The sequence below is a fragment of the Emydura macquarii genome, unplaced genomic scaffold (assembly GCF_026122565.2).
Source record: "Emydura macquarii macquarii isolate MOO-44397 ecotype Brisbane River unplaced genomic scaffold, CSIRO-AGI_Emac_v2 contig_2602, whole genome shotgun sequence".
Classification (NCBI taxonomy): Eukaryota; Metazoa; Chordata; order Testudines; family Chelidae; genus Emydura; species Emydura macquarii.
Window position 1 is genome coordinate 21,113 of NW_027132739.1, and position 25,227 is coordinate 46,339.

The 25,227-nt window shown below is 56.4% G+C and overlaps 1 pseudogene; it reads left to right on the forward strand.

Annotated features, from left to right (window-relative positions):
• The window catches only part of LOC137163520 (butyrophilin subfamily 1 member A1-like), a 37,992-nt pseudogene extending 20,566 nt beyond the window's left edge, over window positions 1-17,426 (forward strand).
• The last annotated feature ends 7,801 nt before the right edge of the window (window positions 17,427-25,227 follow it).

A 25,227-nucleotide genomic window follows, 5' to 3' on the forward strand; every position in this document is an offset into this window, starting at 1 on the left:
GGTGCTTCCTCTGCCGAGCGGCGGGGCACGTCCGGAGGGACTGCCCCCTGGCCCGGCAAAGCGGGGAGCCCAGGACTCCCGGGACCCAGGGGGGTGCCAGCCAGACCAGCGGCGGCGCCCCCCTCAGCCATGCGGAGCCTGTGGCTGCCCCTTCTCCATCACCTGCCACCTCCGCTCGGGCCCCGGGGATGCCTCCCCCGGTGTGCCCTGACGAGCGGGCGGGCTCCGCTGACGCTCGGAGCAGTCTGGCGGGGCCTGCAGGGGAGAGGGAGCCAGGGCTGCCTTCGACGGGTGCTGGAGAGGACTCGCTCCAGGGAGAGGCCTTTCCTTCCCCATCTGCCCCGCCTCTGCTTTCCCATACCCCATCCCCTACGCTCTTGCCCCCTAACCCTGCCCCCACTGCCCAGCCCTCCACATGGGAGGACTGGGTGCTCGTGCAGGGTAAACGCGGCAAGCGCAAGGCCGGGACCCGGCCCCCTCTCCACCTCGTCACCGAGGAGAGCGAGCGCCCCTACAAGTCTCGGAAGGGGGCTGCTGGACCCGGAGCTTCCGCCGTGCCCCCTGCCAGAGCCCGGTGGGTGGCACCGGCCGAGGAGAATGCAGCGGCAGCTGTGGGTGGTGCCATCTCCCTCCTAGAGTCCCTTCTAGAGGAGTCCCCGGCCGGATGCCCCTCTGCCCCCACGCCCCTCGCACCGTCTGCCGGTGCCGAGGTTGTTCCCCCTCGGTCCCCTCCGAGGAGGAACTCGTGGTGGCGGGGGAAGATTTCTCCTCCCTTATGGAGGAGATAGATGCCTTGGGCCTCACCCCAGTGTGTCCGGGGGCGGACGAACCTCCCTGTCTGGAGGGTTCGGTCGAGGACGGCCCTCAGCCGCCCTCCCTTTTCTCCTCCCTCCTTTCCCCAGCTGCTGGCCCCGCTCTTGACCCCCAGACTGTTCCGAACCCTTCCCCTCCCCTGGCCGACGGTGCTGCCTCCACTGCGGCCACTGCAGCCCTCGGGGCGATGGCTGGGGCCAACCAGTCCGGCCCCGGGCAGCTGGTCTCCCTGCCCTCCAACACGGGATGGCCGCCCGTCGCCCCAGTCCTCCCTCCCCAGGAGTGTGGAGCCGCGGATGGCGCGGCTCCTAAGCCCGGCCCCGAGGCCGTCCCCGCTGCCTCGCCCGACCCTCTAGCTCCCGGCCCCACTCCAGAGACACCACGCCCCGCTGGCTTCACCGCCGCGGACTCCGTACCCGATCCTGACCCTGTTCCCACCCCTCTCCTTTCCAACGACCCTACCCCTGTCTCAACTCCTCCCCTTCTTCTTGCTCCCGCCCCTCCTCCACCTTCCGCCCCCGAATCCTCCTTCCCCCCGCCCACTACCTGTGCCCCCGCCGCCCCTGGAGCTGTCTCCTTCCCCCTGGAGAACTCCCAGGAGGCGGCCTTTGTTTTTGCCACTCCCAGCCCTTTAGGGGCTACTGTCTTCCCTCCACTGCTGCCCCCGTCATCTGCCCCATCCGGCAGCGGGGCCGCTTCAGGGGCCAGGCCGGAGGATGAGCCCCCCGAGGCGCTGCGCGAGGAGCTGCGCACCTTCCTCCGGGACTCATGTGGTGCCCGGAACCGGGTTCAGCTCGCACTGTAGCGCTGGGGGGACTTCCACCACGTCCTCAGGGCCGTGAGTGCCACTTTGAAGGAGGGGAAAGGGACCGGGCGGCAGGACGCCGCGGCCTACCAGCGGGCCCGCAGCATCCGTGACGCCCTGATGGCCTTCGGGACTGGTCACGGGCTGCTGCGGAGCCCAGCGAGACCCGCTGGCGTTCCTGGCCGCGAGGATCCCCCCCAGCCCTCCTCATGATGCCTGTCGTCTTCGCCACCTTGAACACTGGGGGGACGGGGTGCACCTGAGTCATCTCTCCGCCCTCGTGAGCGGAGTAGCCACCGTGTTCTCCCCCAACCTGCAGCCCGAGGTGCTGGGGATCACCGAGGTTGTGCCGGGCCGTCTACTGCACCTCCGGGTCCGCATGGAGGGGCTGGTGTTGAATCTCGTCAACGTCTATGCCCCGACTGCGGGCCCGGAGCGGGCGCGGTTCTTTCGGTAGGTGGCCGCCTTCCTCGGTGTACTGGATCCTCGCGAGTGCCTGGTGCTGGGCGGGGATTTTAACACCACCCTCGAGAAGCGGGACCGCACGGGAACCGAGCAGTGCCAGGCCGCCGCCGCCCGTCCTCCGGGAGATCCTAGACCACCATTCCCTGGTGGACGTCTGGCGGGACCACCACCCGGACGACACTGTCACCTTCAACTTTGTCTGGGTGGGGGAAGAGCTGTCGAGCCACTCCTGGTTGTACAGCATTTATTTTTCCCGACACCATCTTTCACTGGCCCACTCCTCCAGCGTACGGCCAGCCCCGTTCTCGGATCACCACTTGGTGACCGTGACAGCCTCTCTCACGGCAGAGAGGCCGGGGCCGGCCTACTGGCATTTCAACAACAGCCTGCTGGAGGATGTGGGCTTCACGGTGTCCTTCCGGGAGTTCTGGCGGGGGCAGAGGCGTGCCTTTCCCTCGGCGCGGCGCTGGTGGGACATGGGGAAGGCGCACGCCCGGCTCTTCTGCCGCGATTACACTCGGGGGGCCAGCTGGCGGAGGGATGTGGGGATAGAGTAGTTGGAGCGGGAGTTCTTAGCGCTAGAGAGGCATCTGGCTGCCAGCCCCCAGGATCCATCCCTCTGCGGAGCGTGCCGGGAGAAGCAGGAGGAGCTCCGGGCCCTTGAAGACCTTCGGGCTCGGGGTGCCTTTGTTCGAACCCGCATCTGTCTCCTTTGGGAGATGGATCGTGGCTCCCGCTTCTTCTACACCCTGGAGAAACGACAAGGGGCCCGGAAGCAAAGGCAGGGGATGGCGCCCCCCTCACGGATCCAGTGGAGATGCGTGGAAGGGCCCAGGCCTTCTACGCCGATCTTTTCTCCCCAGATCCGACCGATGCCGCCGCCCACAGGATGCTCTGGAACGAACTTCCCACGGTCGGCACGGGCAACTGGGACCGGCTGGAGCTACCTCTCACTCTGGCCGAGTTCTCGGAAGCCCTCCGCCTCATGGCAACCAACAAATCCCCGGGTATGGACGGGCTGACTGTGGAGTTCTACCGCGTGTTTTGGGACGTCCTCAGCCCGGACCTCTCCATCATCTGGGCCAAGTCCGAGGCCAGCGGAGAGCTCCCCCTGTGGTGCAGGTGGGCCGTGCTCGCCCTGCTGCCCAAGAAGGGGGACCTCCGCGACCTCCGGAACTGGCATCCCATCTCGCTCCTCTGCACGGACTACAAAATCGTGGCCAAAGCCATCTCCCTGAGGCTGGGGTCCGTGCTGCAGGACGTGGTCCATCCCGACCAGACCTACACCGTCCCGGGCCGCACCATCTTCGACAATCTGTATTTGGTCCGGGATCTCCTAGAGCTTGGGTGTAGGGATGGTCTGTCGTTCGCCCTCCTGTCTCTGGATCAGGAGAAGGCGTTCGATAGGATGGACCTCGGGTATCTCCTGGGCACCCTGTGGGCGTTCGGCTTCGGGCCCCGCTTTGTGGGTTTTCTCCGGGTGTTGTACGCCTCCGCAGAGTGCCTGGTCAAGCTCAACTGGACCCTGACTGAACCGGTCAGCTTTGGGCGTGGAGTGCGCCAAGGCTGTCCACTGTCGGGCCACCTGTATGCCCTGGCCATTGAGCCCTTCCTCTGTCTCCTCCGTCGGAGGATGACAGGTTTGGTGCTCCGTGAGCCAGCGCTGAGGCTGTTCTTGCAGTGTACGCTGACGACGTGCTCCTCGTGGTCCAGGACCTGGGTGACCTGGTGCGGTTGGAGGCCTGCCTGGCCGTCCACTCAGCAGCCTCCTCCGCCCGGGTCAACTGGGCCAAGAGCTTTCGCCTGATGGTAGGGGCTGGGTGGCGGGTGAGCTCCCTCCCACCCGCGCTTCAAGCCATCCGGTGGAGCCACTTCCTCCGAGGGCTCCGATATGACCGGCAGCTCTTTTTTCTCCATCCGAGGGGTCTTCCGCGAGACCTCTCCGAGCTGCCGGTCTTCTACCAGGACCTCCTCCGGACCTGGAGGCTGGTCTCTGCCTCCAGGCCCCCTTTGGTCCCCAAGGGGGAGGATCTCCTTGCGGAGCCCCTGCTACACAACCCACAACTCGGTGTGCAGGTGGCGGAGACCCCTTCGGTGCGACGGAGGCTGGTTCTGGTGGGAGTCACCAAGATCGGAGACCTCCTGGACTACGCCCGGGGAGACTGTGTGGATCCCCAGGCGCTGGCTCGGCGCATGGGGCTCTCCACCCTTTGGACCCCCAGCGCGTACTCCAGAAGATGAGGGCAGCCTTGCCCCCCACTGCTCACGCCTACCTCGAGCGGGTCCTGGGAATGGGTGCTCCCCACCCGCCCCTCAGCCCCGGCCCTCCGGCACTCTCCATCGGGCCCTGACCCCGTGAGCCCACCCGGCACCCTCCCCCCCCACTCACCGAGCCGGCTGCATGATTTGCAGCCGGTCCCCTTCCGAACCGCGCCGAGAGACCATCTTTACACACTCGTGCTCCACACCCTTCACTTCCCCGCCCTCGTGTCCCGCCCCGCCACCAAATGGCGGGACCTGCTGCCACCTCTGGAGGGCAGGGACCCCCAGTGGGCCAGACTGTATTCCACCTTGACCCCATGGCCCACCGGGGACATCAGTTGGTGGCTCCTGCACGGAGCCGTGAGCACGGCCGTGCTTTTGGCGCGGTTCACCCCCCGCCCTGACACCTGCCCCTTTTGCGGCAAGAGGGAGACCCTGGCACACGCGTACCTCGTGTGCAGCAGGCTGCAGCCCCTGTTCCAGCTCCTCCAGAACCTCCTGCTGAGGTTCTGGCTGCACTTTTCCCCACACTTGTTTGTTTATGCACACCTCGTCCGTGGCCCCACAAAGTTGCAGGACCTCCTCGTCAACCTCCTCCTGGCCCTGGCCAAAGTCACCATCTTTCATACCAGGGAGGGGAGGTTGGCTGGGGAGGCGTCCTGCGACTGTGGGGCCTATTTCCATTCCCTTCTCCGTTCACGTCTCTGGGCAGAGTTCTTCTGGGCGACGTCCACCGGTTCCTTTGATACCTTCCGGGAGTGGTGGGCGCTGTCCGGGGTTCTCTGCTCAGTGTCCCCTTCTGGTTCCCTTCGTTTATACCTTTGACCCTCACGCCCTTTCCTGTTTTTACATTTGTTTTCCCCAAAATTAGTTGCTCTCTAGGTCTGGTGGCTTCTCCCCTTGGGCTGGGGGAGGGACCCTGAGCGGTGGGCGGGCGCACCCACCCTAGTTTGCAAATAGGTCCTGGGCCGTGCTGCTGCCCACAGGCACCCAAAGCTGCTGTAACTAACGGCACAAGCTAAGCCAGAAAAACTCACTCCTATTAGGGAATAAGAGCGCTGACGTGTGTCGTTATACCAGTGTGACCAGAGTGGTTTAAATTCCCACCTTACCTTCCGCTGGTGTAACCTTCCCCTGCAGACAAGCCCTGGGTTACAGCGGGGGCTGCTTTGGTATCCAGAGCACCCAGGATCAGGAGGATGCGGGGGGAGGTGGGTTAAAGCCTCCTTCACCCTCACGTGCCCCTGGGCTGCGGGTTCCCAGCACCGAATCTCACCCTGAGAGTTTAGATCCCAGAGCACAATTACGTGGCAATTCTTTAACTGGAGGCTTGCTCATTTCATTGCTTATATTGACCCAGTGGTGCATCCACATGAGCTCCTCAAACCCTCCCCCCACCTTCAAATGGGTCCCTCTCTCTCCCCCCCACCCCTCCCCACACACACTCTAGCTAGAACCCTATTGATTTTTGTGAAAAGCAGAAAACTGGAAAAAAATTAATTTCCACTAAAATCAGGCTTTTCTGATTTTCACCCAAATCAATGGGGCTCTGACCAGGGTGGGCAGGCAAGGGGCCTGGCTGGAATATGGGGGTGAGGAGCCCAGTGGCAGGGGCAGGCTGAAGAGAAGGCAAGAAATCCAGCTGGGGTAGGCTGAATGGAATGGGGAGAGGGGCCTGCTGACCCTAACTGTAACCTCACCCTCACCTTAAACCCTAACCTTAACCCAGAGGTCACAGACTCACCCCGTATCCTGAGGGATCAAACAATAATTTTAGTGGCAATCAGGCTTTTACAGATTTCCAGTTTTCACCAAAATGACCATGGTTCTGCCCATTGATGCCTAGAACATGCCCATTCCAGACAGACAGAAACGCCATCGAGTTCAGTGTGGGGCCTCCCTTCACTCAGCCGATAGGGACAGGAGACAGCCATTTACTCAGTGTTTTAACTGCACTAGGCGCTGTGTCCCCAGTATAACGCTGGCAGCGGGAATAGCTGGGCAGAGCCAGTGTGTGTTCTAGCTTCTACCAGCAGAAAAATGACTCTGTGAGTTTGCACTAACTAAAGTTAAATCTTCTCCCTTGTAACACCCCTCTCCTGTCATTGACTTGCAGCGGCGCATCTGGCAGAGAAAGGTACGTTCGGTCCCTTGGTTCAGTGGGATGGGAGGGAAGGGGAAATCTCAAACTTTACAACAAGATGCACAGATCCAGAGGGCAGCTATTGGGAGCTCTCACTATGAACTGAGAGTCAGTTTGATTTGTACGGTGCACGGGGAAGCTCTGCCCCTTTTCCCACACATTCAACACACTGTATGAACAGACCCAGCCCCACGCACTGAACCCAGGGGATTTATTGCTCCCACACAGCAGGGGGGAGCAGGTTTGGGGTCACTCTGCGACCGTGTCCCAGCGACGTGCCCATGCTGGGAGCTGCTGCAGCACTTCACACCACCGGGGTCCCCCTGGCAGGCAGAAGGTGGCAGGGACGCGGTGGCTGATGATGTCATCACGCTGCTTGTCACAGTGTCACTCGCCCATTTTCTCTCTGTGCTGATTGGCTGCCGGCTCCGACCCCCTCACACCCAGTCTTGTCACCCCAACCTCCTTCACCCCATCCTGCTCCCCTCCCCCTCCTTTTCCACATAGCTCGTCCCTCCTCCTGCCCAGCGCAGTGTGATTGTTAAAGGGTGGCAGGGACGTGCCATTTGCACCATCGCTCTGCTCACTCTGCTTGTGTGTCCTGCCCCTTCCCCCGCCCTGGGCCTGTCGTGTCTGGTTAGACTGGCAGCTCTTCGGGGCAGGGACTGGCAACTACTCCACGTCTGTGCAGATCCCAGCACTGGCCTGGCCTGGCCTCTAGGCACAGCTGTGATACAGGGCAGGGCACCCACTTTGTTACTCATGTAGGTAGAGCTGCACCCCCAGGACAAGCTCTCAGCCCCCCTGTGGCCAGGTCCCACCCCCACCCCAGGCAGATACATATCGACTTGGGTGAAAATAGGAAAATCTATTTCCAGTAAAATCCGGCTTTTCCATTTTCTGATTTTCACCAAAATCAGTCGGGTTCTGAGTGGGGCTGGGGTCAGGGAGTTTTCCATTTTTCACCACAATCAGGAAGGTTCTGCTGACTGATGCCTAAAACGTGTCCTGAAATTTTGGAGCAGATGGGACGTGGTTTTCAAAAGTTATCACATTACACACAGCCAGACAGACAGAAATACCGTCAGGTTGGATGTGGGGCCTCCCTTCCCTCAGCCAATAATAATAGTTGATTTTCATAAGAGCTTTATCTTTAAAGAAGCTGGTTTGATTTGGGGATAATTATTTAAGCAGGTTTTTAATATGGATTCATTAAGGCCCCGATTCAGCGGGATAGTTAAGAACATGCTGGACTTTAGGCCCATGACTCAATTCAGCCCTGTTCAGCGTATGCTTAAGTGTTTTGCTGTATCAGATCTAAAATGGAAGCTTTCAAGGACACAGGAGCTGCCAGAGCAAATCAGACCCGGGCCCATCTGGTCTGGGATCCTGCCTCTGACAGTGGCCATCCCAGCACTGGTTGCTTCAGGAAAAGGTGCAAGAAATCCTAGTGACCAATGATGGACTGACCTGCCCCCAGGGAAAGTTCCCTCCTGACCCTCCTCAGTTAGCATTTGCCTTGTGCCCTGAAGCAGGAGGAGGCATCTCTCCCATCCAGAATGCCTGTGTTTTTGAGAACTGTGATAACTCTGAATAGTCACATTTCCATATCAGTGTCTGCGCCTTTCTGAATCCTTTCTCCATTTGGGTTTTTTTCTTTGCTTGTCTGTTTTATTTTCATCATACCCAGTATAAATCTCTTTGGTCTCATTATCCATGTAAACGTCCTTTCATTTTACTCCTGCTAATTACTTGGCCTCAAGGCGATCTTGTGGCAAGTTGTTCCACAGGTTAGTTGTGCATCATATAAAAACAGCATTTCTCTAATCCTTTGAAATTTGCTGCTTTTCAGTTTGAGTGTCCTCTTGTTCTTGTCTTAGGAAAGAAGAAAGGTCTGAGCACCCAGTTTCTCTCTCTCACTCGCTATTTTGAATTTCCCTGTGAAATCTCCCATCTAAATTAAAATGTCCCACCTTTAAAATCACTCGTTCTATGAATTTGCCTTCAGGCTGTAATAATTGTTATTGCCCATCTCTGTGTTATCTGTTCGGAGATGGTATGACCAGCCCTGCACACGGTGCCCAGGTGAGGGAGTGTGTAAGAAACTTTTTCTATCCTGTTCCTTCTGCTGCATCCTAACTCTTCATTCTTTAAACCATTGCTGCACATTGAGCAGAGATCTTCATGGAGCGGTGTGCAGTGATACCTGGGTCTTTTTCCTGAGTAGTTACAGTTAATTTCGAGCTCTATAACCTGCCTGAATAGCTCTAATTGTTCCTTGCAATGTGCCTTCCTGTACACTGATCAACACTGAATTTCATCAGTCGCCATGTTAACCAAGCTTGGTCCCTCTGAAATAATTCTGTCTTCTCTGGTCTTGTCTGACCTAAATAATTATGTCATCTGCAGATTTTGCCACCTCTTTATCTTATTCCTTTTTCCAAGTCACTGATAAATATTCTAACCAGCAGTCCTAATAGCCAACATTGCAGGACCCCACTGCTAAGCTTTTCCCATACGAACATTTACCATTTATTCCTAATCTCTGTTTTCTGTCTTTTAGTTGGTTTCTGATCCAATGCTCTGCTTTGCCCCTCCCCCCATGATGACTTAGTTTCCTTAATAACTTTTTTTGAAGAACTTTGTTAAAGGCTTTTTGAAAGTCCATGTAAATTATACCATTGGGTTCTCCTCTGTGCATTATTTTACTGACCTACTCAAAGCAATGTAATAAATTAGTGGGACACAGGTTTCCTTTCCAGCTCTGTTAGTCAGACCTTATCCTGTCATTGTCATAGAGCTGGTTTAGATTTCTGTTGTAGTTGTTGTTTCAGCCAGTTCAGCATGCACTGACGTAAGGCTTACTGGGCTGTAATTCTCATGATCAGTCCTACCAAATTGTAAAGCTGGCTACAACATTCCCAAACCTCCGAGTCTCCAGAATAGCCGCTCATTTTAATGTGAGATGCATATTATTGTTAGCAGCTCTGTCATATTGCTCCAACCCCCTGCTCAAAGGAGGACCAACCCCGACTAAATCATCCCAGCCAGGGGTTTGTAAAGCCGGGCCTTAAATACCTCTAAGGATGGAGATTCCATCATCTCCCTAGATAACCCATTCCAGTGCTTCACCACCCTCCTAGTAAAAAACGTTTTCCTAATATCCAACCTAGACCTCCCCCACTGCAACTTGAGACCATTGCTCCTTGTTCTGTCATCTACCACCACCCGAGAACAGCCTAGCTCCATCCTTCCTGAAACCCCCTTCAGGTAGTTAAAGGCTGATAACAAATCCCCCTCATTCTTCTCTTCTGCAGACTAAACAAGCCTGGTTCCCTCAGCCTCTCCTCATAAGTCCTGTGCTCCAGCCCCCTAATCAGTTTTGTTGCCCTCCACTGGACTTTTTCCAATTTGTCCACATCCTTTCTGTGGTGGGGGCCCAAAACTGGACACAGTACTCCAAATGAGGCCTCACCAGTGCTGAATAGAGGGGAATAATCACTTTCCTCGATTTGCTGGCAATGCTCCTACTAATGCAGCCCAATATGCCATTAGCTTTCCTGGCAATAAGGACACACTGTTGACTCAGATCCAGCTTCTTGTCCATTATAACCCCCAGGTCCTTTTCTGCAGAATTGCTGCCCAGCCAGTCGGTCCCCAGTCTGTAGCAGTGCATGGGATTCTTCCATTCTAAGTGCAGGACGCTGCACTTCTCCTTGTTGAACCGCATCAGATTTCTTTTGGCCCAGTCCTCTAATTTGTCTAGGTCACTCTGTATGCTATCCTTGTCCTCCAGTGTATCTGTCACTTCCCGCAGCGTAGTGTCATCTGCAAACTTGCTGAGGGTGCAATCCACCCCATCCTCCAGATCATCAATGAAGATTTTGAACAAAACCGTCCACAGGACCGACCCCGGGGCACTCTGCTTGTGACCGGTTGCCAGCTAGACGTGGAGCCATTGATCACTATTTGTTGAGCCCTATGCACTAACCAGTTCTCTATCCATTTTATAGTCCATTCATCCAACCCATACTTCTTTAATTTGCTGATAAGAATACTGTGAGAGACAGTATCAAAAGCTTTGCTAAAGTCAAGGTATATCACATCCACCGCCTTCCCTACATCCACAGAGCCAGTCACCTCATCATAGAAAGCAATCAGATTGGTCAGGCATGACTTTCCCTTGGTGAATCCGTGTTGACTGTTCCTGATCACCTTTCTCTCTTCCAAGTGCCTTAAAATGGATTCCTTGATGACCTGCTCCATTATTTTTCCAGGGATTGAGGTGAGGGTGACTGGTCTGTAGTTCCCTGGATCCTCTTTCTTCCCTTTCTTGAAGATGATAGCCAATGGCTCTACAATCACATCAGCCAACTCCCTAAGCACCCTCGAATGCATTGCATTTGGCCCCATGGACGTCTGTATGTCCAATCTTTCTAAATAGTCCTAAACCTGTTCCTTCAGCACAGAGGGATGTTCACCTCCTCCCCGTTCTGTGCTGCCCTGTGCAGTAGTCTGGGAGCTGACCTTGTCTGTGAAGGCAGAGGCAAAAAAAGCGTTGACTACTTCAGCTTTTTCCACATGATCTGTCACTAAGTTGCCTCCCCCATTCTGTAAGGGGCCGCACTTTCCCTGACCACCTTCTTGTTACTAACATACCTATAGAAACCCTTCTTGTTACCTTTCATGTCCCTTTCTAGCTGCAACTCCAATTGTGCTTTGGCCTTCTTGATTTCACTCCTGCATGTTCAAGCAGTATTTTTATACTCCTCCCTAGTCATCTGACCAAGCTTCCACTTCTTGTAAGCTTCCTTTTTGTGTTTGGGTTCACAGAAGACTTCTTTGTTAAGCCAGGCTGGTGATCTGCCATATTTGTTATTCTTTCTGCACATCAGGATGGTTTATTCCTGCACCCTCAATAAGGTTTCTTTAAAATACAGCCAGCTCTCCTGGACTCCTTCCCCTTCATATTAGCCTCCCCGGGGATCCTGCCTATCGTAGGGAGTCCAAGTCTGCTTTTCTGAGGTCCAGGGTCTGTATGCTGCTGTTCTCCTTTCTTCCTTTTGTCAGGATCCTGAACTCGACCATCTCATGGTCACTGCTTCCCAGGTTAGCACCCACTTCTGCTTCCCCTACCAATTCTTCCCTGTTTGTGAGCAGCAGGTCAAGAGGAGCATGGCCCCTAGTAGGTTCCTCCAGCACTTGCACCTGGGAGTTGTCCACAACACGCTGCAAAACCCCTCTGGATTGTCTGTGCTCTGCCGCATTGCTCTCCCAGGCTGCTGGCTCTTTCATTGATCAGTTTGTTCCAATATCTCCTCATCACATCTCAACCCCTGATCTTTATTTCCTGAAAAGAGCCGCTCCAGGGCTGGTCTCTCCCCTGCACCCTCTGTGGTTAAAAACTGATGCTATGAAATCAGTTTGTCTCTCAGCATTGTCCTTATCCTCCCCAATTGCTCCCTTTATCCCCTGAAGAACCAGGGACCCATCGATTGTCTGCAGATAGATTCTGATGGACTGAAATGATTCCCTAGTATTTGGTTTATATCTCAGGCCGTTCACTCTGCTAATTCCATTCTAGCCTCCTAACTCCCATCACACACTTCACCTGCTGCACTGCACACTCCTTTCTCCTGGCTCACAGGGTTAATATTTGCCATGTGCTGAGGGATCCCTGTTTGGCTCTAACACTCTCTTGCACCTGGCCAGCTGGCCGGACGGGGTTACTGTATTTCTCCCCTCGCTGATGCCTTTGTTGCCCAGGGGGTGCCAGGCTCTGGTTGCTGACGTAGCCTCCAGGCCGAGTCTAAGGATTTTAACTTCCCTGCTTTAAGGCCTTTTTGACTCGCTTCCCCTGGTGAGATCATGTGATATTGATGCGTTTCTCTTTGTTTTCTTTTTAGAGAAACTCCAGGCTGAGCTCAGTAAGTTCCACCCTTGTCTGACATTGTCTCCTGCTCAGCCTGTCTGTGTTCGGGGCGTTCTCACCCCTCTATCTGTGCTTGGTTACAGGGTGGAGAATCGCCCAGACCTACGCAGGTACTGTACATCCCGCTGATATTTTATCCAGGGTGAGACCCCTCCTCCCCCTGGGGGCTCTCTGCTCCCATCCCTGCACAAAGCATTTTCCTATGACATTCAATAGGCTAGAAGCAGCAATGTCACTGGGGCAGATGGAAAGGGGCAGACGACACCCGGGTTTATTGCAGGGCAGGGACACACCCCCTTTGGGAAAGGGCTGATTGGTGAGGAAACACTGACCCTGCTGTCAGCTGTCCAAGGCGGTAGCTGGGTTCTGCAGGACTGACATTCTTACCTGTCCATAACTGGCACTGAACTGCCCAGCTCTCTCTTCCCAGCCACTGGATTTACATGCTCAGACCGGGCTCTAGCCCACAATTTCCTCCTAGTATAACATGCCCAGACAGGAGCTGTTCTGTGTCTATGGGTTGGGGCAACAAAGGTCCTCTTCCCATTGCAAGAGCAGATGGGTTTTTATAACCAGCTTGTGACACTCCCCTGACTCAGTTACAGGAAATTGTGCCCACATGGCACCTTTTCTGCCTCACAGCTGTGGCTGAGCTGTGTGTGTGTGTGTGTGTGTTTGCTCCTAGCATGCTGCCTGGCTGTGTGTGCACTGGTGCATGCTGGGAGAGTCCAGGACAGCTCCAGCAAGGCTCAGAAAGCCCAAGGGCCATGCACACACATTGCAGCACCACTGGCCCAGGGGTCCCTGCACTCCGGGGTATCTTACTGCACAGAGCTGAGGGGGGGCAGGAGAGTCACACAAACACCGCTGGGGGGCCTGTTAGGGTCGCCTCCTCTGAGGTCCAAAAAACCGGGACATCTGCCTGCTCCATATACCCCGCTTGTCCCCTCACTCCGGCACTCTCTGCCCAGCCCACCCCGGGAGAGCGCCCAGCCCCCGCAGGCTGCTGCCCTGGGGCTGCCCCAGGTACCAACCATGCCAAGCAGGACATGACGCCAGATCTACTCCTTCCTTGGCAATGACCCCCACAGCCAGTGCCTGCGTAATGGTGAATGGGCCCTGCTAGCCCAGAGCTCCCCATCTCACTCCCTGCTCCCACCCTGCCCCGTCCCCAAGGCTCCCAGACACTCTGGATCCAGGCTCCCTCTGTGCCAGCACTACCACCCCACAGCTCCGCACGTCCCACAGACACACCTGGCACTTGTAGACACTCCCCACATGAGCCCTGATCATCCCCCCTGCCTGTGACAGTGAACTGCTTCCCCCTACGAGGTCCCCTCAGCACTCTCCAGCCTGGGGAGAAAACGCTGGAAATTTCAGGTCAATCTGGCCAGGCACAGGGAGAAAATAGGTGTGAAGACGTGTCTGGGGCTGGAGCTTGGGCTCTGGGGTGTCTGACGTGGGGTCCCTTGATCTCTCCTGCTGCAGATGCCCCTCGGTGTCTAAATACTGACACGGGCCCTGGGCCAGAGCGTGAGAGTGAGAATGATTCTGCAGCCCAGTGGGTTGGGCCCCACCCAGGAGCCCCAGAGCCCAGCCCCTCTGCTCCAGTGACCCTGTAATTATTGATCCGTTACCATAGTGATGGGAGGGGTGACGGCCCCTGGCACAGCCGTGTCTCAGCTGTGTCGGTGCCCGGTGCAAACACCCAGTATAGAAGTGTGGGTGTGAGCTGGGACTGGCGCCCGGTGCAGCTTCTCACAGATGGAGGGAGCAGTAAGTGGGAAAATGCCCCATCCCCTCCCCACTGCCCCGACCTCAGCAACAGCCCCTGGTCCCCCCAGCACCAGTTACACTCCTCACTGCCCAGCCCCCCATTGCCCTACCCTGGGGGAGGGGCTGGGCTGGGTGAAGGTAGGGGCTGGCTGTGGGGTTTGCCTGACTGGAAGGTGGGGCCCGTGGGGCCGGCATGAAGAGTCCCAGCTGTGCCCCCTGGGGCAGGGCTGCCTGGCCAGTGAGTGTGGGGACGGCACCGACCTGCTCTTAGCAACAAACCAGCCACACACGGCCCCAAAGCAACAGAGATTCCCTGGGCCCTGCCCCCCCCCTTACCCCTCTCTGCACTCCTGATGCCCGTCCATCTCCTGCTCTCCCTCTGCCCTCTGGCTTCTGCCCCTTCCTTACCCGTCCCTCACCCCTGGGCCCACCTGTCCTCTCCCTCTATCGTCCCCCTTGCCCCACACCCCCAACCCCTTTCTGTTACCTTGGTGCCTCTGTCCCTCACCCCCCTTTGCCTCCCTGGCACATGCCCTTCCCCTCCACCCACCTCTCCCCCTGGAACCCACCCTCCCTTCCCCCCTGCCCTCCTGGCACCTGCCCCTCACCCCCAACCACCCTCTGCTGCCATGTCTCCCACCCGTCCCCGTGCCCCCATCTGCCCACCTGGTGCCTGCCACTGCCCACCCCACCCCTCACCCTCCACTGCTGTCCTCCTCACCCCCCGCTGCCCATCTGCTACGTCTGCCCCCCTGCCACTCTCCTCACCCCTCTCTGCCCCCTGGTGCCCACAACTTCCCTCACCTTCCTCTGCTCCCCCCCCCCCACCAATGCCAGCCCCTCCCCCTCTGCGCTCCTTGTGTCTGACCCTCCTTTCACCCTTGCTCTGCCCAGAGCACCCACTCCTCCCCTCCTCCTTCCATCCTCTTACCTGCCCCTTCCTTTCACTCCTTCTGCACCACAACAGATGCCCCCTCCCCCCCGGGAACCAGCCCCTTCTCTTGATCCCTTCTGCACCCTGATGACAGCCCCTCCCCGTGCCGGCCCTGGTGCCGGCCCCTCCTCCTGCCCCCTTGCTGCCTGCCCATCTGCTCCCCTCCTCTGCCCCATGGTTGCAGGCTCCTTTCCTTGCCCCCTCTGCCTCCGGCTGTCACCCCTTCTACTACCCTGGCACCCACCTTATCCTTCCACACCATGATGACCCCCCCCTCGATCACCCCATGGCACAAACCTCTCCCCTCACCCTCTGGTGCCTGCCCCCTCCCTCATACGCCTCCCCCTGCCATCTTCCCCATCCCACCACCATCCCCTGTCCCTCCACTGCTCACCCCCCATCCCCTGGTGCCAGCCCCTCCCTTTACTCCTCTGACCCCCTGGTGCCTCTCTCTACCCTCACCCTCTCTGCTCCCTGGTGCCTGCCCCTTCCCTTGCCCCACATTGGGCCCCTGCTGTCCATGCCTCCCCACACCCCCTTTACCCTCTGGGTCCCATCCCTCCCCTCATCCACACTCTTTCCCCCCGTTGCCCACCCCTTCTTCCTTACCCTCTGCCTCCATAAGGCCGCCCTTTGCCACACCCCTCTGCCCCCCTTGTGCTCACCTGCCCATCATCCCCCCCATTCTACCCCAGTACCTGACCCTCCCCCCTCTGCCCTCCTTGCAGCCACCCCAACATTCACCCCCCTCAGCCCTCCTGGTGCCAGCCCCTCCACTTGCCCCCCCGGGTCCTGGCACCCACCCCTGCTATCCTCACCTTCTCCCCATTAACAACTGCCCCTTTCCTTGCTCCCCTGGTGCCCCCTGGGGTCTGCCTTTCCCCTCTCTCCCCGCTGCCCCCTGGCACCTGCCCCTCCCCTCACTCTCTTGTCACTTTGTCACCTGTGCATTCCCACACGCCACCTTTGCCCACCTGGTGTGCGCCGCTAACATTGAGCTCCCTGTGCCCCGCCTGCCTGCCCCTTCCCTCACCCCCTCTAGTGTCCTGGAGCCAGCCCCACCTTTCACTGCCCCTCTGCCCCCTCGAGTGCACCGCTCTCCTCCTTCCCCATGCACCTTGGAGCCCCCTATTCCCTCACAACTCTCTGCCCCCTCCCCCTCTGCCTCTTGACGTCTGCCCCTTCTCTTGCTCCCCTGTTGTTCCTGGGGTCTGCCCCTTCCCTCCCCCATCTCCCTGTTAGTGCTCACCACACCCCTCACCCCCCAGTCCTCGCTCTGCCCTCCGGTGATCACCCCTGACCTAGACAGTCCCAATGCCCCCAGCTCGTGCCTCACAGCCCCCCCCCCCCTCATTCACCTGCAACTTGGAGCCCCTCGATTGCCTCACCCCTCTCTGTCCTCCTGGTACCTGCTCCTTCCCTTCCCCCACTGCCCTTGTGCCTGCCCCTCCCCTCAGCCCCTCCTCTGCCACTCCTAGCATCAGCCTGTCCCCTCCCCTATCCCTGGTCTGCCCTCCCCTGCCCTGCCCCCGCTGACAACTTCCCACTCCTCCCCTCCCCCACTCCTGCTCTGCTTCCCCTCGAGTTTGCTCCCATGGGCAGAGGGGCCCTGACTCCCCTTAATGGGCAACAACCATCCCCCCCCCCCCCAGCGATTAACAGGGACACAGGTTAATTTCCCTTTGATCCCCGTGACGAGCCCCTGTCCCGGCCCTGACTCTGTGACTCTCTCCACAGTGGACGTGACTTTGGATCCAGACACGGCAAATCCCTACCTCGTCCTGTCTGAGGATCGGAAATGTGTGAGACGCGGAGACACATGCCAGGTTCTGCCCAACAACCCTGAGAGATTTGATACTTATCCTGAAGTCCTGGGCGTTGAGGGGTTCCCGGGCGGGAGGCGTTACTGGGAGGTGGAGGTGGGAGACAAGCCTGACTGGATTCTGGGGGTTTGTAGGGAATCTGTGAGCAGAAAGGGGGAGAGCTCAAATTCACCTGAGAATGGATACTGGTCCGTGCGGCTGAGGGATGGGGAATACAAGGCCCTCACCTCCCCCTGGACTCCCCTACCCATGACCGTCAGGCCCAGCCGGGTGGGGATTTTCCTGGACTATGAGGCGGGCGAGGTCTCATTTTACAATGTCACTGACAGGTCCCAGCTCTTCACTTTCACTGACACCTTCTCCGGGACGCTTCACCCTTATTTCTATCCTGATCTCAATGCTGGGGTAAAAACGCGGCTCCCCTGATCATCTGCCCGGTCCCAGCCCAGGCTGGAGGGAATCTCTGTCCCTGACAGTGAAACCCGCGCAGAGACTGTCCCTCCCAGCGCTGAGCAGCCCCCAGGCCTGTTCCTAGGGCAGGGTCTAAAGGGTATCAGCCGCCCCCCACCGCCTGCCCCTCAGTTCCCAGCACCAGGCCTGTCAGATGGGGGAGGGGAGAGGGGTGCAGAAGGGGGTTAGGAGGAGCCAGCTGCTGGGTTATGGGGGCAGGGCAGGGGGTGTCTGGGTTGGGTGGGGGAAATGTCAGAGGTGGAGGCTGAAGGTGGGGACGGAGAGGGCGCTGTAGCATCAGGAAGGGAAGAGCCCAGCTGACATGAGGGAGACTGTGGGGGGATGTAGTGAGGGGGAGGGGAGAGAGGCCCATGGAGGAAGAGCCCCTGAGTCTCTGCCCATGGCGGGGAGTGAAACATCCCCAGGGGGCAGCGCGGGGGCAGGGGTGGGAGCGCTGGGGCCCTGCTGTATGGGCCACTCTGTGCTGCAGCCACAGCCTGGGGGGGAAACTGGTCCCAGCGGGATGGGAGAGTGGGGAGAGCTGGGGGAGGGGATTTGGTAGCTGGGCCAGGGGAAGGGGGGTGAGAGTGAACAAGGGGCCAGGCTGGGGGAGGTGGATCCTACTCTCAGGAAGGAGCCCAGGCAGCTTTTCCTCCCTCCCCATGTGTTTGCCCGACCCTGGTGCAGTACGACAAATGGCTTCTGGCACAGGGTGATACTGGTAGGAAATACGAACAGACAGCTACTGTCTTTTGCCCCTTCCCAGTTTGTTGCCCCTCACCTTCCCCGTCCCCTGGCCCAGGGATAGCAGATGGTGACGGACGCTGATCAGTCACTCCAGTCAGAATATACTACCCCTGTGAAAACTCAGTGTAAAATTTGGAGAGGAAAAAGAGAGATTGTTCTAATGTAGAAAATGTTATTACTGTAACAAGGTGTCAATATGTAAATTTACATTTTGTGGGAGCAAAGAAATAATCATAAAATTTATTAATAGAATGCTTGGCTTGAAACTGGTCATGGAAGTCCTGGGCTGAAATTGTAGCCTGAAACTGAAATAGACCATTCACAGAATGCCTCAACTGAAATTAGGATAAAGATGTTAAAGTCCCACAAGAGGTCTCTGAACCACACCCGAGAAGCAAGTTCTCTGTTGAACCTGAAGGCTTATTGAAGTCTGAACAGACTTCACCTGTTTTGATAAGTACCAGTACCTGCCCCTTTGTCTTACTGGCCCCATAAAAACTCACTCCATACAATTAGCTTTTGAAGAAGTATTGTGTCACCACCCATCTTTGGGAGTTGACCAGAGTCCCTGAAAACTCCATTGTATACTCAAGTGACTCATTGGGCTTCCCTGGGAGGGCGTCTGGTGTGCTCACTATGCATTGTGATTGTCTACCCTGTTAAGTATAAACTGTTAATCCAATTCCACTATGTGATCAATATGTAACTGAACCTAAGTAACCCCTATATAAGCCTTTTGTTTTTGATAGCCAGGTGAAGTTCCAGTGTCCAGCATCCAGACATGCTGCATGGGCTTTCCTTTAGCTAAAGTATTTTGTATATGTGTGTGTGTCACAATTAAAGCTGCACTCGATCCAACTCTAAAGTATAACAGAGTGATTTTTCCTCGACAATTTCAACAACATGCCTCTAAGCAGATTTTTGGAAATGGAATTAAAATTTATTTTTTGTCTTCACTCACATGTACATTGAAATTTAACTTCTCTAAACGCCGTCATTGGTATTTTAAGGGTATCATTTCAAGAAATGCAAAATATTTATCCTAACAAAATAATCATAGAACTGTCAGAACGGGTTGTTCAATTTCACGTGCATCATAATGACCATGTGTTATAAACATCCCAGATGGACGTGTTGTGCAGCTGCTCTTCTCGCTCTACTTATTGTCTTCATTGGTTCTTCTTTGAGACGTGTTGCTCATGTCCATTCCACTATAGGTGTGTGCACACCTCGGTGCATGGTTACCTAGAACTTTTTTCCTCTTAGCAGATCCCGTAGGGCCAGCTCTGGTGCCCCCTGAAGTCCCGTGCACATGCCGCGGTATATGAGACGTGCCACCCCTAAACCCCTTCTTTCCGTCCGTGACGATTGCTGGAACTAGCCTTGCTCACAGCACGTACTATTCCCCTTCTTTGGACTTGTTCCTTCTCTGAGTTTAGTTTCAGTTAGTTAAGTGGTGTTAAGTGTAGTTAGAGATAAGGCAGTCCCTGCTGGGACTTCGCACAGTTGGCCCATGCCCCGGTCACCAGGATTCAAGCCGTGTGCCTCCTGTGGGAAGGCTTTCCCGCTCAGTGACCCACACAACAACTCAAAAGGACCGAGAAATCCAGTTGAAAGCCCTGCTGATGGAGGCAGTGCTCCACCCGGCATCCAAGCCAACCTGCTGATCGCACCGTCAGCACCGCCCGCAACTCAGCACCGTGCAACTTCACCGGGACCGAAAAAGACGAGGAAGCAGCACGCGGTGCGTGGACACTCCCCTGCGCCGTTGGTACGGGCGGGTTGAGTGCGGAGATGCACTGACATCGGCCCATCGAGACTATTTCTCCGGTGTCTGCATCTCCTGTTAGGGGGCCTCCCCCAACTCCAGAGAGTGGAAAAGTGCCCCTGCCGACACCGTTGACACTGGAGTCTTGTTGGCCTTGCCTATGTGGCCTCCGCCCTGCCCTCCGCCAAGAGAGAAGGGGCCAGTGTCACAGGGGAAACCCGTGTTGGGTCCTCTTGAAAGGTGGAGGAGATCCTTGGTACGGGGAGGAAGATCTCCCGCCAGACGGTCATCTAGGGTAGAGCAGAACCGTTCCCCTAGTAATCGCTCCTGGTCGGTGTTATCAAGCCAACCTGCACCGACACGGGACGTGGAGTCTCCTTCTTGTCGCTGACGTCGATCCCTGGCACCAGAGGCAGTGCAAGCCAGGAGGTGGCACTGGTCAATGTCTGCCAGGCAGCGCTTGGACAGCTCCCGTTCCCGCTCTCTGGCACCAAGGAGTTCGCTCGCACCAAGACAGCGCAGAACCTGGTCGTCGGAGTCTGGCTCGGTACCGAGGAGTTTGGGATGGTGCCGACCTCAGTCACTGATGGCTTCCACAGAGCCGCAAGGCAAGCGGCATCAGAGACCGTCAGTATTGAGACGATGCTCCAGTACTGCCAGCTCATCGTGACCCCACTCATTGGAACCGCTCGCAGCGATGGAGGCAGTCCTCATCATCCTCCAGGTCAGAGGCATTGAGGGGGCAGTCTCCAGCACGGAAGGGTGCCTATGACTGGGGACAGACACGGTACCACAGGTCCAGGGCCCCTGACTCCGATGATGCCTCAGAGTCTCTAAGGGAGGACACTCGGGTGAGTCAATGCCCCCACTATGGCCCCAGGGACAATGGCCACAAGAATGGCCTTTAGGGCCCCCATAGGTTCTCCAGGTGGGACATGGGCCCCAATCCATTAAATCGTCAGGGGTGCAGTCCATGACTCCTGTACAGGAGAAGGCCCATTGGCATCACTCCTTGGATGAGGAGTCAGACCCCCAGGAGGGAACCTCAGCAGGTACAACCTTTTTCCAGGAGGGGGCACACCCTCAGGCTGCACCACTGCAATCCTCCTCCTCCTCACCTGACGAGGCAGTCTACCCAGGACCACTCTGCACCACTGGACGATTTCAGGGCGCACCAGGAGCTGCTCAAGTGGGTTGCCTCCAACTTGGGGCTGGAGGTGGAGGAGCTAAAAGAGGCCACAGATAGCCTCTTTAATGTGTTGGCGGCAGCTGCCTCAGCTCAAGTGGCCCACTCTGTCCTTAAGATCGTGCAGGCCCTATGGCAAACCCTTCCTCGGTCGCCCCAACGTCAAAGGCAGCTGAGAAGAAATATTATGTCCTGGCCAAGGAGTTTGAGTATTTGTTCACCCATCCTACCCCTGGTACCCTGGTAGTAAATGCTGCAAACCAGCGGGATAGGCAGGATCAGCCAGGGTCAACTCCCAAGAAAAGGACAATAAGAATCTGGATTTGTTTGGGAGAAAGAACCAGCAAGCTCTCCTGGGCAGGTATAATTTCAACCTGCGGGACTCTGACGATTTGCTGAGGCCCTGACCCAGGACCAAGCCACAGACTTTAACACTATCATGGCGGAGGTAACCGCAATAGCTAGAGCAGCGCTCCAGACATCCTGGGACGCTGCTGACTTGGCAGGTAGGGCTATAGTCTCCGCCATTTGTATGCGAAGGTGCTCGTGGCTGCAATCCTCGGGCCTGTTCCAAGAGGTGCAACAGTCTATCCCGGACCTCCCCTTTGCTGGGTCGGCCTTATTTTCGGACCAGACGGATGAGAAGTTGCACGGTCCGAAGGACTCCAGGGCCACGCTTCGCTCCCTGGGCCTTTACATGCCCCAGTTTTCTAGGCATCAGTCATGCCCCCAGGCGCAGCAGCAGCCAAGGTCTCAACCCAGGCCTTTCCAAACCTATAGACAACGGGATAGAAATAGGGGGTTTAGATGAACGAATCAGCACCCTAGCTCATCCTCAGCTCCCCAGCAAGGGCCCCTCAGAGGAGGTAGTTTTGACGGTGTGCCCGAGGGTGGTGCCCCGACTGCTTTCCTGGATCCGTCCCGGCCCTTCCTGAACAGGCTAAGACCTTCTACCCAGAATGGGCCAAAATCACTTCGGACTGTTGGGTCCTTGGGGGGGCTATGCCCTGCATTTTACGTCTACCGCCCCCAACAACCCTCCCCCTCCATCCCTCTTCAGGGACCCCTCTCACGAGCAACTCCTCTCACAGGAGGAGGACACCATCCTCAATCTGGGAGCAGTGAAAATGGTCCCTCAAGGCAGAAGGGGGAAGGGGTTCTATTCGAGGTACTTCCTCATCCCGAATGCAAAGGGGGGTCTGAGACCCATATTAGACCTTTGTCATCTAAACAAATATGTCAAAAGACTCAAATTTCACATGATCTCCCTAGCTTCCATAATCCCTTCCCTGGATCCAGGAGACTGGTATGCCGCCCTCAACCTCAAGGACGCATACTTTCATGTGTCTATCCTCCCCAGCCACTGGCAATTTCTCTGCTTCATGGTGGCTGGCTCCCACTACCAGTTTACAGCCCTGCCCTTTGGTATATCTTCGGCTCCTAGGATATTCACCAAGTGCATGGCAGTAGTGACTGCCCTCCTAAGACGAAAAGGTGTGCAAATTTTTCCTTACATGCATGATTGGTTGATCAGGGGCAGGTCCAGGTCCTAAGTGCAGGACAGCATGACCCTCACTTGCTCCATGTGCCGCAGGCTGGGACTGCTCATAAACGAACAGAAGTCCACATTAACCCCAGTGCAACGAATAGAGTTCATTGGGGCTACCCTGGACACTTCCCAGGCCAGAGCCTTCCTGCCTCAGCCATACTTCGAGGCGATGGTCTCTATCATCTCCCAGCTGCACCATGCCCCACGACAACAGCCAGGCACTGCCTACAGCTGTTAGGCCACATGGCGCCTGCACGTATGTAGTGAGACTCTATCGCCTGAGACTCAGACCACTTCAGTCTTGGTTAGCCTTGGTATATGTTCTGAGCAGACACCCACTAGACCGAGTGGTCAGTTTCCCCGCCCATCCTAGCCTCCCTAGACTGGTGGCGGACTCCCCGGGCAGTGCTGAAGGGCGTTCCATTTGAGGAACTAGTCCCGTCAGTCACCCTAATTTCTGACGCTTCGGATGTAGGTTGGGGGGCCCACATCAGCGCCAACCTAGGCACTCAGGGGGTCTGGTCAAGGGAGGAGAGGCACCTGCACATCAGTGTGAAGGAGCTGAGGGCCATCTGCCTAGCGTGCAAGGTGTTCCTCCAATTCCTGACAGGCAGGGTGGTGCAGGTGCTGACGGACAGCACCGTGGCACTCAACCAGGGCTCAAGCCTCGTCTACAGCCTTCCTGGAGAGAGTGCCCTGCAGGACATCTGCAAAGCTGCCACCTGGTCATGGGTGCACACCTTCACGTCCCACTAGCCATCGTCCAGTAGGTTAGACAGGATGTAGGATTTGGCAGAGCTGTGCTGAGGGCAGCTCACCGGTAACTCCGACCCACCTCCAAAGGCATTGCTTGTTAGTCACCTGTATTGGAATGGAGATGAGCACACACTCAAAGACAAAAACAAGGTTGCTTACCAGTAACTGCTGTTCTTCGAGATGTGTTGCTCATGTCCATTCCACACCCAGCCCCCCGTCCCTGCTGCCAGAGTTGGCAGAAAGAAGGGACTGAGGGGGCATAAGGCTGGCAGAGCCTCATATACTGCAGCATGTGCACGGGGCTCCAGGGGGTGCCAGAGCCGGCCCTACACGAGCTCCTAAGGGGAAAAAAGTTCCGGGTCACTGTGCACAGAGGCATGCACACACCTATAGTGAATGGACATGAGCACACATCTTGAAGAACAGCAGTTACTGGTAAGTAACCTTGTTTTTCATGTGCCCAAAATCAGCGGTTCACCATGAGCATATGCTCTGTGAACGCAAAAACTAATCCGGCATTGTTTGTTTGCATGGCACATAGCATGTCAGACTCCTGACGTTCCAGTTCCCATTGGGCGGTCATGATATGCTGCGCGACCAGCCGCACTGTGTTCAGAACATTGACAGCAACAGTGGAGAGCAGTGCAGGATCCATCCTTCTAGCTAGAGATGGCGGGCGCTCAGGAAACGGGGGCCGTTGAAAAATGCCGCGAAACACAGTCAGAAACCCACAGAATGATGGGATGGAAATCACTGCGACATGGGACGTTTAGCCTGTACCTATGATGTACTGTGGCCCAAACGTCTTCCCACAACTGCTAGCAGCACAAAGTGGCGAGTTGCAGAGTGGGATAATTTCCCACAGCGCACTGCTCTCACTGTCGATGCTAGCGCTCTGGGTGTGGATGCACTTCGGTGACATAGTGAGTGCAGTGCTGTGTGTTCGGGTGCGAGCACTGTAATGCTAGTGCATTTTGATCACCTCTGTAACTTGCATCGACAAAACTTTCTAGTGTAGATAGGGCCAAAGTATTCGAGGATGTATTTCATCAGGCCCTGCAGACTTGAAGACATCTAACTTGTTGAAGTAATTATTAACTTGTTCTTTTCCAGTTTTAGAATCACATCCTACCCCTTTTACAGTGATGTTCACTAAGACCTTGTCTACACTAGCACCCATGCCAGCAAAACTTTTGTCGCCCAGGCTGTGAAAAAAACACTCCAGGTGACGTAAGTCCCGCCAGCATAAGTGCCTCTGTGGACAGCGCTATGTCAGTGGGAGATGCTCTGCTGCCGACATAGTTACCGCTGCTCATTTAGGTGTTATTATTTGGCAGTGGCTATGCAGATCTGAGCTGCCACAGGCAGCGAGGACCCTGGACCTCCAAGCCACCAGCCCCAGAGGTTTCAGCTGCCATGAGCGATAAGGGTCCCAAAGCTCTGAGCTGCCATCCCCAGAGCCATGAGCTGTTGTGGGTGGCGGGGGCCCCAGAGCTGTCAGCTGCTGCTGCTGCTGTGGTGGCTGCTGGAGTTCTTTCCCCTCTTCCTCCCCAGGGATCAAGCTTCAGTCATCCCCCATCATCCTCCTCCCAATTTTTTTTAGTAAAAGTCACAGCCATGAATTCTTGTTTACTGCCCGCAATCAGTGCGTGACTTTCACTAAAATTAACCATGACAAAAATCTTCACCTTAATCATAATGGACAAGAAACTCATTATGAGTTTCCAGTGTGTTGCTGTGGCAAAAAGGGCTAAGGTGATCCTTGGATGTATAAAGAGGGGAGCTTGAGGGGGAGCAGGAAGGTTATTTGACTTCTGT